Genomic DNA, 14,381 nt, shown 5'->3' on the forward strand with positions numbered 1-14,381 from the left:
AAGTCGGAAGTTTACATACACCTCAGCCAAGTACATTTAAACTTTGTTTTTCCCATTTCCTGACATTTAATCCTAGTACAAATTCCCTGTCTTAGGTCAGTTAGGATCACCACTTCATTTTAAGAATGTGAAATGTCAGAATAATAGTAGAGAGAATTATTTATTTCAGCTTTTTTTAATTTCACCACATTCCCAGTGGGTCAGAAGTTTACATACACTCAATTAGTATTTGGTAGCATTACCTTTAAATTGTTTAACTTGGGTCAAACGTTTCGGATAGCCTTCAACAAGCTTCACACAATAAGTTTTGTGAATTTTGGCCCATTCCTCTTGACAGAGCTGGTGTAACTGAGTCAGGTTTGTAAGCCTCCTTGCTAGCACACGCTTTTTCAGTTCTGCCCACACATTTTCTATAGGATTGAGGTCAGGGCTTCCTGATGGCCACTCCAAAACTTTGACATTGTTGTCCTTAAGCCACAACTTTGGAAGTGTGCTTGGGGTCATTGTCCATTTGGAAGACCCATTTGCGACCAAGCTTTATCTTCCTGACTGATGTCTTGAGATGTTGCTTCAATATATCCACATAATTTTACGCTCTCATGATGACATCTATTTTGTGAAGTGCACCAGTCCCTCCTGCAGCAAAGCAACCCCACAACATTATGTCGCCACCCCCGTACTTCACGTTTGGGATGGTGTTCTTCGGCTTGCAAGCCTCCCCCTGTTTCCTCCAAACATAACGATGGTCATTATGGCCAAACAGTTCTATTTTTGTTTCATCAGACCAGTGGACATTTCTCCAAAAATGTTGATCTTTGTCACTATGTGCGGTTGTAAACCATAGTCTGGCTTTTTTATGGCGGTTTTGGAGCAGTGGATTCTTTCTTGTTGAGTGGGCTTTCAGGTTATGTCGATATAGGACTCGTTTTACTGTGGATATATTTGTACCTGTTTCCTCCAGCATCTTCACAAGCTCCTTTGCTGTTGTTCTGGGATTGATTTGCACTTTTAGCACCAATGTACGTTCATCTCTAGGAGACAGAACGCATCTCCTTCCTGACGGCTGCGTGGTCTCATGGTGTTTATACTTGCGTATTATTGTTTGTGCAGATGAACGTGGTACCTTCAGGCTTGTGTCATGCACAAAATTACTTGTGTCATGCACAAAGTATATGTCCTAAACGACTTGCCAAAACTATAGTTTGTTAACAAGACATTTGTGGAGTGGTTGAAAAACGAGTTTTACGGCCTCCCGGGTGGCGCAGTGATTAAGGGCGCTGTACTGCAGCGGCAGCTGTGCCACCAGAGACTCTGGGTTCGCGCCCAGGCTCTGTTGTAACCGGCTGCGACCGGGAGGTCCGTGGGGCGAATTACTTTGGAAACAGAACACAGCGTCGTCCGGGTTAGGGAGGGATTGGCCGGTAGGGATATCCTTGTCTCATCGCGCACCAGCGACTCTTGTGGTGGGCCGGGCGCAGTGCACGCTAACCAAGGTTGCCAGGTGCACAGTGTTTCCTCCGACACATTGGTGCGGCTGGCTTCCGGGTTTGATGCGCGCTGTGTTAAGAAGCAGTGCGGCTTGGTTGGGTTGTGCATCGGAGGACGCATGACTTTCAACCTTCGTCTCTTCCGAGCCCGTACGGGAGTTGTAGCGATGAGACAAGATAGTAGCTACTAACAGTTGGATACCACGAAATTGGGTAGAAAAAGGGGTAAAAAAAAATCGCATAAAAAAAAACAAGTTTTAATGACTCCAACCTAAGTGTATGTAAACTTTCGACTTCAACTGTATATACAGTGCCTTGCGAAAGTATTCGGCCCCCTTGAACTTTGCGAGCTTTTGCCACATTTCAGGCTTCAAACATAAAGATATAAAACTATTATTTTGTGAAGAATCAACAACAAGTGGGACACAATCATGAAGTGGAAAGACATTTATTGGATATTTCAAACTTTTTTAACAAATCAAAAACTGAAAAATTGGGCGTGCAAAATTATTCAGCCCCTTTACTTTCAGTGCAGCAAACTCTCTCCAGAAGTTCAGTGAGGATCTCTGAATGATCCAATGTTGACCTAAATGACTAATGATGATAAATACAATCCACCTGTGTGTAATCAAGTCTCCGTATAAATGCACCTGCACTGTGATAGTCTCAGAGGTCCGTTAAAAGCGCAGAGAGCATCATGAAGAACAAGGAACACACCAGGCAGGTCCGAGATACTGTTGTGAAGAAGTTTAAAGCCGGATTTGGATACAAAAATATTTCCCAAGCTTTAAACACCCCAAGGAGCACTGTGCAAGCGATAATATTGAAATGGAAGGAGTATCAGACCACTGCAAATCTACCAAGACCTGGCCGTCCCTCTAAACTTTCAGCTCATACAAGGAGAAGACTGATCAGAGATGCAGCCAAGAGGCCCATGATCACTCTGGATGAACTGCAGAGATCTACAGCTGAGGTGGGAGACTCTGTCCATAGGACAACAATCAGTCGTATATTGCACAAATCTGGCCTTTATGGAAGAGTGGCAAGAAGAAAGCCATTTCTTAAAGATATCCATAAAAAGTGTTGTTTAAAGTATGCCACAAGCCACCTGGGAGACACACCAAACATGTGGAAGAAGGTGCTCTGGTCAGATGAAACCAAAATTGAACTTTTTGGCAACAATGCAAAACGTTATGTTTGGCGTAAAAGCAACACAGCTCATCACCCTGAACACACCATCCCCACTGTCAAACATGGTGGTGGCAGCATCATGGTTTGGGGCTGCTTTTCTTCAGCAGGGACAGGGAAGATGGTTAAAATTGATGGGAAGATGGATGGAGCCAAATACAGGACCATTCTGGAAGAAAACCTGATGGAGTCTGCAAAAGACCTGAGACTGGGACGGAGATTTGTCTTCCAACAAGACAATGATCCAAAACATAAAGCAAAATCTACAATGGAATGGTTCAAAAATAAACATATCCAGGTGTTAGAATGGCCAAGTCAAAGTCCAGACCTGAATCCAATCGAGAATCTGTGGAAAGAACTGAAAACTGCTGTTCACAAATGCTCTCCATCCAACCTCACTGAGCTTGAGCTGTTTTGCAAGGAGGAATGGGAAAAAAATTCAGTCTCTCGATGTGCAAAACTGATAGAGACATACCCCAAGTGACTTACAGCTGTAATCGCATTAAAAGGTGGCGCTACAAAGTATTAACTTAAGGGGGCTGAATAATTTTGCACGCCCAATTTTTCAGTTTTTGATTTGTTAAAAAAGTTTGAAATATCCAATAAATGTCGTATAGTTTTATATCTTTATGTTTGAAGCCTGAAATGTGGCAAAAGGTCGCAAAGTTCAAGGGGGCCGAATACTTTCGCAAGGCACTGTATATATATTTTAAAGACATTAAAATGCATATCACATTACTTATTTTTTAATTACAAGGAATATTTAAAAGTTCACATAGAGTAAAACGTTCTAAAAATATTTCATCGATAGGGGTGGGGAAAAAGGTGTTGTGTTCATTGATAAGCACAGTAAAGCACATCAAAGATGGCATTAACAATACGTAGTAAGAGAAAGACGGCACTATTAAAAGCCTATTTCACATCATAGCCTGCTGAATTCGCAAGATAACTTTAATTTCATGCTGATTTTGGCAAACATGTTAATGTGGCACTGACTCGCTCATGGATTGATGTTTCAGCATTGTCTCACTGACGAGTTCGGAATTCGAGTGGCCGTGTGTGACATGCACGATCAGTTATTAGCCTGTTAGAGTTGGCGGCAGACGGACGAGCAATATCCACCATCGTAGTACAGATGAAACCTGAGCTGGAATGTGAAACTAACTGAAACTAGCTAATTAAAAAACGCCTGGGTACATCTAGCTACGTGCAGTATATCGTATAGCCCTCAGGGTTCCCCAGCATCCAAATAAAGTGGTTGAAAAAAAGCCAACAACATTTCTCGTTTCTCATGGAAGGGAATGGGGAAGTATGTAATGTGGTGGGAAAATATAGTATTTAGACCCTGTGGAGTAAAAGCTGATCTCGCAGGGGTTTTGAATACATTCCATTAAAACACAGCACCATGGGTAAACATGAGGGTTCACTTACTGTTCTTCATCTTCTTTCTTTAATGGTTTTTCTAGCTGTTTCTTGACAAGGAAACATAATACAAGGCCAAACCAGAAAATAATTACTGCAGATACTATGGAAAAATGGCAGATTTTCCTATGACGAAAGATAAATATCTAAGGTCATGCAGTACAACAATCCACCTTGGTTCTAATGGAAAATGTACTTGATATTTAATTAAAATTAGGTTAGCTACACACCCACCTACACAATTTCTGAACAATGGTAGCGTACCAAGACGTACATACATGGGCATTTAGAAATGTTTTATGTCAAAAGGCTGCAAAGTCATTAATGAAGTAACATTGGAAGAGAGTGAACATTGAAATAACTTTGAGAGTTATTTGGATGTGGTGAAAGGGAGTAGAGAAAGAATCAAATCATCTCTTGAAAATCTTCCAATAATCACTGAAGTGCTCAAGCAACTCATCTGCCGAGATAGATTGGATTGAAAGTTTCAGTTTTCTGATGAGAACAGTTGCAGCAAGGCTCATCCACAGAAAGGTTTACTTTGGCAGTTCTGACAGAGGTGTATTATTTCTTTGCCTTTGTAGGCTGAATTATGACGGGTTGAATTGTGACAAGTAATAAACTCTGCCTTGAATTCAGCAGAATAGTTGATGGTCAGTGCTATCCGGATCCTTGGGACGTCCCTACCCTAACCTTAACTCATACCTTTACCTTAACCATAGCCCTTACCTAACCTTATTCCTTACCTTAACCATAGCCCTTACCTAACCTTATTCCTTACCTTAACCATAGCCCTTACCTAACCTTATTCTTTAACTTAACCATAGCCCTAACCTTATTCCTTACCTTAACCATAGCCCTTACCTAACCTTATTCCTTACCTTAACCATAGCCCTTACCTAACCTTATTCCTTACCTTAACCATAGCCCTTACCTAACCTTATTCCTTAACTTAACCATAGCCCTTACCTAACCTTATTCCTTACCTTAACCATAGCCCTAACCTTATTCCTTACCTTAACCATAGCCCTTACCTAACCTTATTCCTTACCTTAACCATAGCTCTTACCTAATCTTATTCCTTACCTTAACCATTAACCATAGCCCTTACCTAACCTTATTCCTTACCTTAACCATAGCCCTTACCGAACCTTATTCCTTACCTTAACCATTTTACATTTCAACTTCAATTGGTAAGGACGTGGCACAGATTCAGGATAGCTCGGAACAATGGTTGATGAGGCAAACATAGATGGGGGAAGTATTTTGGATGAACACTAACAGGAAGTTTATCTGTTCAGTTTTGTGATTCATATGATTGATGTACGGTATGTACCACATGTTACTGAAATTATGCACCATTGTGGACATAGGCAGTAGTGAATGCAGCATTATTTAACATTGAACTTGTGACTGGCTTTGACCTTCTGTATGCCATGACAAAATACATGTTTTTTGTGTTTAACATTGTTTGTTGAGGTGAGCACTCCCACATCCATTCGAGCTGTCCAGACGCAGGACAGAAAATAGACAGCAACAATGGAAAGCAGAGATTTCACACCTGGAAAAAAGCTGTATTGGATTGAATCATGGAATGATTCAAATGACATACATACCTTTTCCCTGTAGCATAATCACAGTGTGCCATATCTTATTTTCAATAGCCACCTTTGAGAATGTTCTGCCTCTGGATAGCAAGCATGTGGTATGTGGTGATTTGATCATTCACAAATACATGTAAGATCTAAGCTGCCCATAATGCGATATGGCACTCCAGAAGGTTTTCTATTCATATAAATGTGAAGAAGATAATGGCCTCTTGTTGTTTATGATTTAGCAGATGAATAAGGTAGGGTTAAAATGGGAGCAGTATTTTACTCAACTTTTCCTCACAAAGAATATCACAGACCTAACAAGAGAGAGCTTACAAAAGTATGTTTGCTTTACCTCAACTTGAACAGCGAAAGGACAAACCATCCCCTTTTTTTGATAGGCGTACCGTGATACTAAAGGAAATAATCTGCTGGGGAAAATCTTTGATTTCATTGCTCAAGGTTGTGTCTTGGCATGCTTGAAAAGGAGAAGCATGCAGAATAAAGATGCCATGTCCATTTTGGAGTTTTCATTTGCAGTCAGCAAATCAATCCAAATGAGAATGATATCTGAGCAAGGGAGGGAATGTACAGAAATCCCTGAAAGCGCTTGAGTGAGATGTCAATAATCACATCGATGATGTAGTTATACAGTAGAGACTGCAAATCCGTCTCCATCTTTCAGCTTTTGATGGAGTGTTTATTTACCCCATCTGCACATGCATCTTCATGTAGCCATCATTAATGTGACAGGCCTATTTTATGGCAGCATAATGTATATTTACGGCAGACTTGGACCTTCGCTTTCTCTCCTTAAAGCTACATACAGGCAGGGCCAATTCTAACGTGGTCAGTGCTATTCGGGGTCCTTGGGACGTCCATAACCTAAACACTAACCTTAACCCTTACCTTTTTTATATTTCAACTTCAATGGGGGCTGGGACATCCCAAGGATGCCGGGTAGCACGGACCATTCTAATGAGTTAACGTTCATACTTTACTTGTCAGATATATACAAAAAAAAAAAAACGTCTATCTTAATCTCACTTCTATCTAAGAACTAAATATACTTTCCTGCAACCCGCCTCACCCATTGTGGTACGGATCTGCTATTTTGATTCCTTATAACTGGAATTTCTATCAGCAGCTAGCCAGCTAACTAGCTACTAGTCTTTGTTAGCCACGGCTAGCTGCCTTTCCCCCCCGGCTTCAGCCAGCCTTAGCTTGGACAATCACCTGCAAGTCTGCACAGCGTGATTTCAACCCAGAGCGTATCGCACTGCGTCTCTCTATCATATCACCGGATTCCTGCCGCTCTGGATCATTACGCTGGATCATTACTCCTAGCTAGCTGCAAACGAATGGCTACTGTTAGCTAACGCCTCTGTCCCGAAGCAAGCACCAGCTACTCTCAAGCGAGGCCCATATACCAACTAATTCTAGGGCTACAATTACCTCCTTTGCCAATTGGCCTGGACCCTTTATCGTCGACACGGAGCCCCGCCGATACATCACAACTGGACTGCCGACGTGATCGCCCGATGTGATCTCATCAGGCTATTCTGTTACGATATCACCGCAGAATCATCTACTAGCCCAGGCCTGTTAACTTTTTCTGAATGCTGTGTCCCCTGCTCGCCCAGTGTAGTAGTGAATACCGTACAGCACCCTGTCTCACCTATTGCTACTCTTTTGACCCTATGATCACTAGGCTACACAGCTGGTGCCCCCTGCACTGTTTCAGTGTTACCTGTCGGCCCCAGCCTCGAACGCAGGTCCTGTATGTATCTAACTGACCCATTCTGCCCTTTCTTCGCCATTTACCCATTGTTGTCTTAGCTCTCCTGATCAACACCTGTGATTGCTTTATGCCTCTCAATAATGTCACTATGCCTTGTCTACTGCTGTCTTGGCTAGTTTTTATTGCTTTATTTCACTGTAGAGCCCTCAGTCCCGCTCAAATTGCCTTAGATAGCTCTTCCGTCCCACCCCACACACATGCGGAGACCTCACCTATGTTAATTGATAACTCCAGAGACGAAACCTCTCCCACTAGACGACCAGTCTTTAGCTGTACCCTTATCCTACTCCTCCTCTGTTCCTCTGGTGATGTAGAGGTTAACCCAGGCCCTGTAGCCCCGAGTTCCACTCCTATTCCCCAGGTGCTATCGTTTGTTGACTTCTGTAACTGCAAAAAACTTGGTTTCATGCATGTTAAGTTTTTTTTTCTTCACTGCTTTAGCACACTCTACCAACCCTGATGTCCTAGCCGTGTCTGAATTCTGGCTTAGGAAGGCCACCAAAATTCTGAAATGTTCATCCCAACTATAACATTTTCCGCCATGATAGAACTGCCAAAGGGGGTGGAGTTAGCCTGCAGAGTTCTGTCATGCTATCCAGGTCTGTGCCCAAACAGTTCGCGCTTCTACTTTTAAAAATCCATCATTCCAGAAATAAGTCTCTCACTGTTGCCGCTTTTTACAGACCCCCCTAAGCCCCCAGCTGCGCCCTGGACACCATATGTGAATGAATTGCCCCCAATTTATCTTCAGAGTTTGTACTGTTAGGTGACCTAAACTGGGATATGCTTAACACCCCGGCCGTCCTACAATCTAAGCTAGATGCCCTCAATCTCACCCAAATTATCATGAAACCTACCAGGTACAACCCCAAATCTGTAAAATCAGGCACCCTCATAGATATCATCCTGACCAACCTGCCCTCGATCACTGCCTCATTGCCTGCGTCCGTAATGGGTCAAACGACCACCCCTCATCACAGTCAAAAGCTCCCTAAAACACTTCATTTCTAATCGACCTGGCCCAGGTATCCTGGAAAGATATTGACCTCATTACATCAGTAGAAGATGCCTGGTTATTCTTTAAAAGTGCTTTCCTTACCATCTTAACTTCTTGCTCCTACTTGAGACGCAGATGTCTCAAGTAGACACCTGGAAATGCAAATGCACTACGCTAAATGCTAAATGTACTCGTTAAAACTCAAACGTTCATCAAAATGCACATGCAGGAAATTGAAATAAAGCTACACTCGTTGTGAACCTAGCCAACAAGTCAGATTTTTTAAATGCTTTTCGGCGAAAGCATGAGAAGCTATTATCTGATAGCATGCAACACCTCAAAATGCCTGAATGCGACGTAAACAAAGATTTAGCTTATCCGGCGCTACACAAAACGCAGAAATAAAATATAAAACATTCATTACCTTTGACAAGCTTCTTTCTTGGCACTCCTATATGCCCCATAAACATCACTATTGGGTCTTTTTTTCGTTTAAATCGGTCCATATATACCCAAAATAGCTTTCTATGGAAGCTGTGTCATTCAGAAAAAAACATTGTTTTTAAACGCTGCGTCATTTTTTTAAATTAAAAAAGTCGACGATAAACTTTCACAAAACACTTCGAAATACTTTTGTAATCCAACTTTAGGTATTAGTAAACCTTTATAATCTATCAAAATTATTACAGGGCGATGTATATTCTTCGAAACAATGGATGCCATTGTGCACATTCAAAACATCCTGGTGGAGACCGGAAGAAATTGAATCCAGTTAGTTGGATTTACCAAGAAAAAACTCCCTGGAAAATGACGACAATGGCGACATCGTGTGGAATCTGTAGGAATTGCATACAGATCCATTAATCCATTAATTTTGTGCCCTTTTAACAACCCATGAAAGTGACGCATGGAAATTATTTTTAGCTTTCAGAGAGCAGTTTTTCTTGCGTTTTTCGATGAAACACGATCTGTTATAGTCACAGCCGTGATTTAACCAGTTTTAGAAACTTCAGAGTGTTTTCTATCCACACATACTAATCATATGCATATACTATATTCCTGGCATGAGTAGCAGGACGCTGAAAAGTTGCGCGATTTTTAACAGAATGTTCGAAAAAGGAAGGGGTAGACTTAAGAGGTTTTTAAATAAGCATGCCCCATTCAAAAAAAAATTGAACCAGGAACAGATATAGCCCTTGGTTCATTCCAGACCTGACTGCCATTGACCAGCACAAAAACATCATGTGCATTACTACTAGCATAGAATAACCCCCACGATATGCAACTTTTCAGGGAAGTTAGGAACCAACACAGGCAGTTAGGAAAGCAAAGGCTATCTTTTTCAAACAGAAATGTGCATCCTGTAGCACAAACTCCAAACATTTCTGGGACACTGTAAAGTCCATTGAGAATAAGAGCACCTGCTGCCAGTTGCCCACTGCACTGAGGCTAGGAAACACTGTCACCACCGATAAATCTACGATTGTCAAGAATTTTAAAAAGCATTTTTCTATGGCTGGCCTTGCTTTCCAACTGGATACCTCTACCCCGGTCAACAGATCTGCCTGGTCAACAGCGCTGCACCCCCTACAGCAAGTTGCCCATGCCTCCCCGTTTCTCCTTCACCCAAATCCAGATAGCTGATGTTCTGAAAGAGCTGCAAAATCTGGACTCCTACAAATCAGCTGGACTAGACAATCTGGACTCTCGATTCTAAAATCATCCGCCGCAATTGTTGCAACCACTATTACTAGCCTGTTCAACCTCTCTTTTGTATCGTCTGAGATCCCCAAAGATTGGAAAGCTGCCACGGTCATCCCCCTCTTCAAAGGGGGAGACACTCTAGACCCAAACTGTTACAAACCTACAGTGCTTTGCGAAAGTATTCGGCCCCCTTGAACTTTGCGACCTTTTGCCACATTTCAGGCTTCAAACATAAAGATATAAAACTGTATTTGTTTGTGAAGAATCAACAACAAGTGGGACACAATCATGAAGTGGAACAACATTTATTGGATATTTCAAACTTTTATAACAAATCAAAAACTGAAAAATTGGGCGTGCAAAATTATTCAGCCCCCTTAAGTTAATACTTTGTAGCGCCACCTTTTGCTGCGATTACAGCTGTAAGTCGCTTGGGGTATGTCTCTATCAGTTTTGCACATCGAGAGACTGACATTTTTTCCCATTCCTCCTTGCCAAACAGCTCGAGCTCAGTGAGGTTGGATGGAGAGCATTTGTGAACAGCAGTTTTCAGTTCTTTCCACAGATTCTCGATTGGATTCAGGTCTGGACTTTGACTTGGCCATTCTAACACCTGGATATGTTTATTTTTGAACCATTCCATTGTAGATTTTGCTTTATGTTTTGGATCATTGTCTTGTTGGAAGACAAATCTCCGTCCCAGTCTCAGGTCTTTTGCAGACTCCATCAGGTTTTCTTCCAGAATGGTCCTGTATTTGGCTCCATCCATCTTCCCATCAATTTTAACCATCTTCCCTGTCCCTGCTGAAGAAAAGCAGGCCCAAACCATGATGCTGCCACCACCATGTTTGACAGTGGGGATGGTGTGTTCAGCTGTGTTGCTTTTACGCCAAACATAACGTTTTGCATTGTTGCCAAAAAGTTCAATTTTGGTTTCATCTGACCAGAGCACCTTCTTCCACGTTTGGTGTGTCTCCCAGGTGGCTTGTGGCAAACTTTAAACAACACTTTTTATGGATATCTTTAAGAAATGGCTTTCTTCTTGCCACTCTTCCATAAAGGCCAGATTTGTGCAATATACAACTGATTGTTGTCATATGGACAGAGTCTCCCACCTCAGCTGTAGATCTCTGCAGTTCATCCAGAGTGATCATGGGCCTCTTGGCTGCATCTCTGATCAGTCTTCTCCTTGTATGAGCTGAAAGTTTAGAGGGACGGCCAGGTCTTGGTAGATTTGCAGTGGTCTGATACTCCTTCCATTTCAATATTATCGCTTGCACAGTGCTCCTTGGGATGTTTAAAGCTTGGGAAATCTTTTTGTATCCAAATACGGTTTTAAACTTCTTCACAACAGTATCTCGGACCTGCCTGGTGTGTTCCTTGTTCTTCATGATGCTCTCTGCGCTTTTAACGGACCTCTGAGACTATCACAGTGCAGGTGCATTTATACAGAGACTTGATTACACACAGGTGGATTGTATTTATCATCATTAGTCATTTAGGTCAACATTGGATCATTCAGAGATCCTCACTGAACTTCTGGAGAGAGTTTGCTGCACTGAAAGTAAAGGGGCTGAATAATTTTGCACGCCCAATTTTTCAGTTTTTGATTTGTTAAAAAAGTTTGAAATATCCAATAAATGTCGTTCCACTTCATGATTGTGTCCCACTTGTTGTTGATTCTTCACAAAAAAAAAACAGTTTTATATCTTTATGTTTGAAGCCTGAAATGTGGCAAAAGGTCGCAAAGTTCAAGGGGGCCGAATACTTTCGCAAGGCACTGTATATCTATCCTACCCTGCCTTTCTAAGGTCTTCGAAAGCCAAGTTAACAAACAGATCACCGACCATTTCGAATCCCACCGTACCTTCTCCGCTATGCAATCTGGTATCAGAGCTGGTCATGGGTGCAGACAGAGTTCAGTGTGTCAATTCGGAGGGCTTGTTGTTTGGACCTCTGACAGTCTCTATGGCGGTGCCACAGGGTTCAATTCTCGGGCCGACTCTTTTCTCTGTATACATCAACATTTTTGCTCTTGCTGCTGGTGATTCTCTGATCCACCTCTCTGCAGACGACACCATTCTGTATACTTGTGGCCCTTATTTGGACACTGTGTTGACTAACCTCCAGACGAGCTTCAATGCCATACAACACTCCTTCTGTGGCCTCCAACAGCTCTTAAATGCAAGTAAAACTAAATGCTCTTCAACAGATCGCTGCCCACACCTGCCCGCCCGCCTAGCATCACTACCCTGGACGGTCCTGACTGGATATGTGAATATGTGGACAACTACGAATACCTAGGTGTCTGGTTAGACTGTAAACTCTCCTTCCAGAATCCAGATTAAGCATCTCCAATCCCAAATTAAATCTAGAATCGGCTTCCTATTTCGCAACAAAGCATCCTTCACTCATGCTGCCAAACATACCCTCATAAAGCTAACTATCCTACCGATCCTTGACTTTGGCAATGTAATTGACAAAATATCCTCCAACACTCTACTCAGCAAATTGGATGCAGTCTATCACAGTGCCATCTGTTTCGTCACCAAAGCCCTGTATACTACCCACTACCCACCGTATACTACCCACCTGTATGCTCTCGTTGGCTGGCCCTCGCTTCATATTCGTCGCCAAACCCACTGGCTCCAGGTCATCTATAAGTCCTTGCTAGGTAAAGCCCCGCCTTATCTCAGCTCAATGGTCACCATAGCAGCACCCACCCGTAGCACGCGCTCCAGCAGGTATTTTTCATTGCTCACCCCAAAGCCAATTCCTCCTTTGACCGCCTTTCCTTCCAGTTCTTCGCTGCCAGTGACTGGAACTAATTGCAAAAATCACTGAAGCTGGAGACTCATATCTCCCTCACTAGCTTTAAGCATCAGCTATCAGAGCATCTCACAGGTCATTGCACCTGTACACAGCCCACCTGTAAATAGCCCATCCTACTACCTCATCCCCATATTGTTATTTATTGTATTTATATATATTTATTTTCCTCTCCTTTGCACCCCAGTATCTCCACTTGCACATGCATCTATCACTCCAGTGGTTATTTGCGAAATTGCTACGGCTTAATTATCGCCTTACTTCCCTAATCTTACTTCATTTGCACACACTGTGTATAGACTTTTCTATTGTGTTGACTGTATGTTTGTTTATTCCATGTGTAACTATGTGTTGTTGTTTGTGTCACTGTCACGTCCTGACCTTAGTTCCTTTTTTTATGTCTCTATTTTAGGTTGGTCAGGGTGTGAGTTGGGTTGGGCATTCTATGTTTTGTTCTATGTTTGTATTTTTATGTGTTTGGCCTGGTATGGTTCCCAATCAGAGGCAGCTGTCAATCGTTGTCTCTGATTGAGAACCATACTTAGGCAGCCTGGTTTTGCCCTTGAGTTGTGGGTAGTTGTTTTCTGTCTCTGTACCAGACAGGACTGTTTCGTTTTTTCCGTTTTTGTTATTTTTGTTCTAGTGTTCAGTATAATTAAAAGATCATGAACACGTACCACGCTGCACCTTGGTCCTCTCCTTCTTCCACCTATGACGATCGTTACAGTCACACTGCTTTGCTTTATCTTGGCCAGGTCGCAGTTGTAAATGAGAACTTGTTCTCAACTGGCTTACCTGGTGAAATAAAATGAATATTTTGGGGGGGGAATATGGGGTACATGTGGAGCACAGGTGATTGTTCCTCATGTCCAACAGTATGTAACAACGTGGGATTGGATTGTAACCTTCCCTGTTTCCCCGGGCCTATGGATATAGCTGAAATGGCCCAATGGTTGTGCATTGACAGTGCACTGTTGTGTATACAGTAAAACATATGACAATGATTTCTTCAATGCTGTAGTTACTGTACTGACGGAGTCTTAGTCTAAATGCCAGTGAATCTGCATGTTCAGTTATTTTAATCTAAATGTAATGCAGCTACAAAGTAACTGATCTATAATGAATGTGGCACAAATCAAGTGTAATTTTTTTCAGAACTGTCGTGCCTTATCAAAAAGTGTGTGACCTGCATTACTAGCAAAATAATTGGATGGAGGGCAGGAGGTCCAATTCCAAAGTATTAATATCCCAGTATTTATCCTAACTGTAATATTACTCTCAAACATTTTAGTAGATGCACTTACCTAGAGCAACTTACAGGCACAATTAGGGTTAAGTGCCTTGCTTAAGGACACATTGAC

At 42.2% G+C, this 14,381-nt stretch overlaps 1 protein-coding gene across 2 annotated transcripts in view; it reads left to right on the forward strand.

Annotated features, from left to right (window-relative positions):
• LOC139407568 (chemokine-like protein TAFA-5) overlaps nt 1–14,381 on the forward strand; it is a 118,892-nt gene that overhangs the window by 68,223 nt on the left and 36,288 nt on the right. The window lies entirely within an intron of this gene.

The sequence above is a fragment of the Oncorhynchus clarkii genome, chromosome 4 (assembly GCF_045791955.1).
Source record: "Oncorhynchus clarkii lewisi isolate Uvic-CL-2024 chromosome 4, UVic_Ocla_1.0, whole genome shotgun sequence".
NCBI classification, from domain to species: Eukaryota; Metazoa; Chordata; class Actinopteri; order Salmoniformes; family Salmonidae; genus Oncorhynchus; species Oncorhynchus clarkii.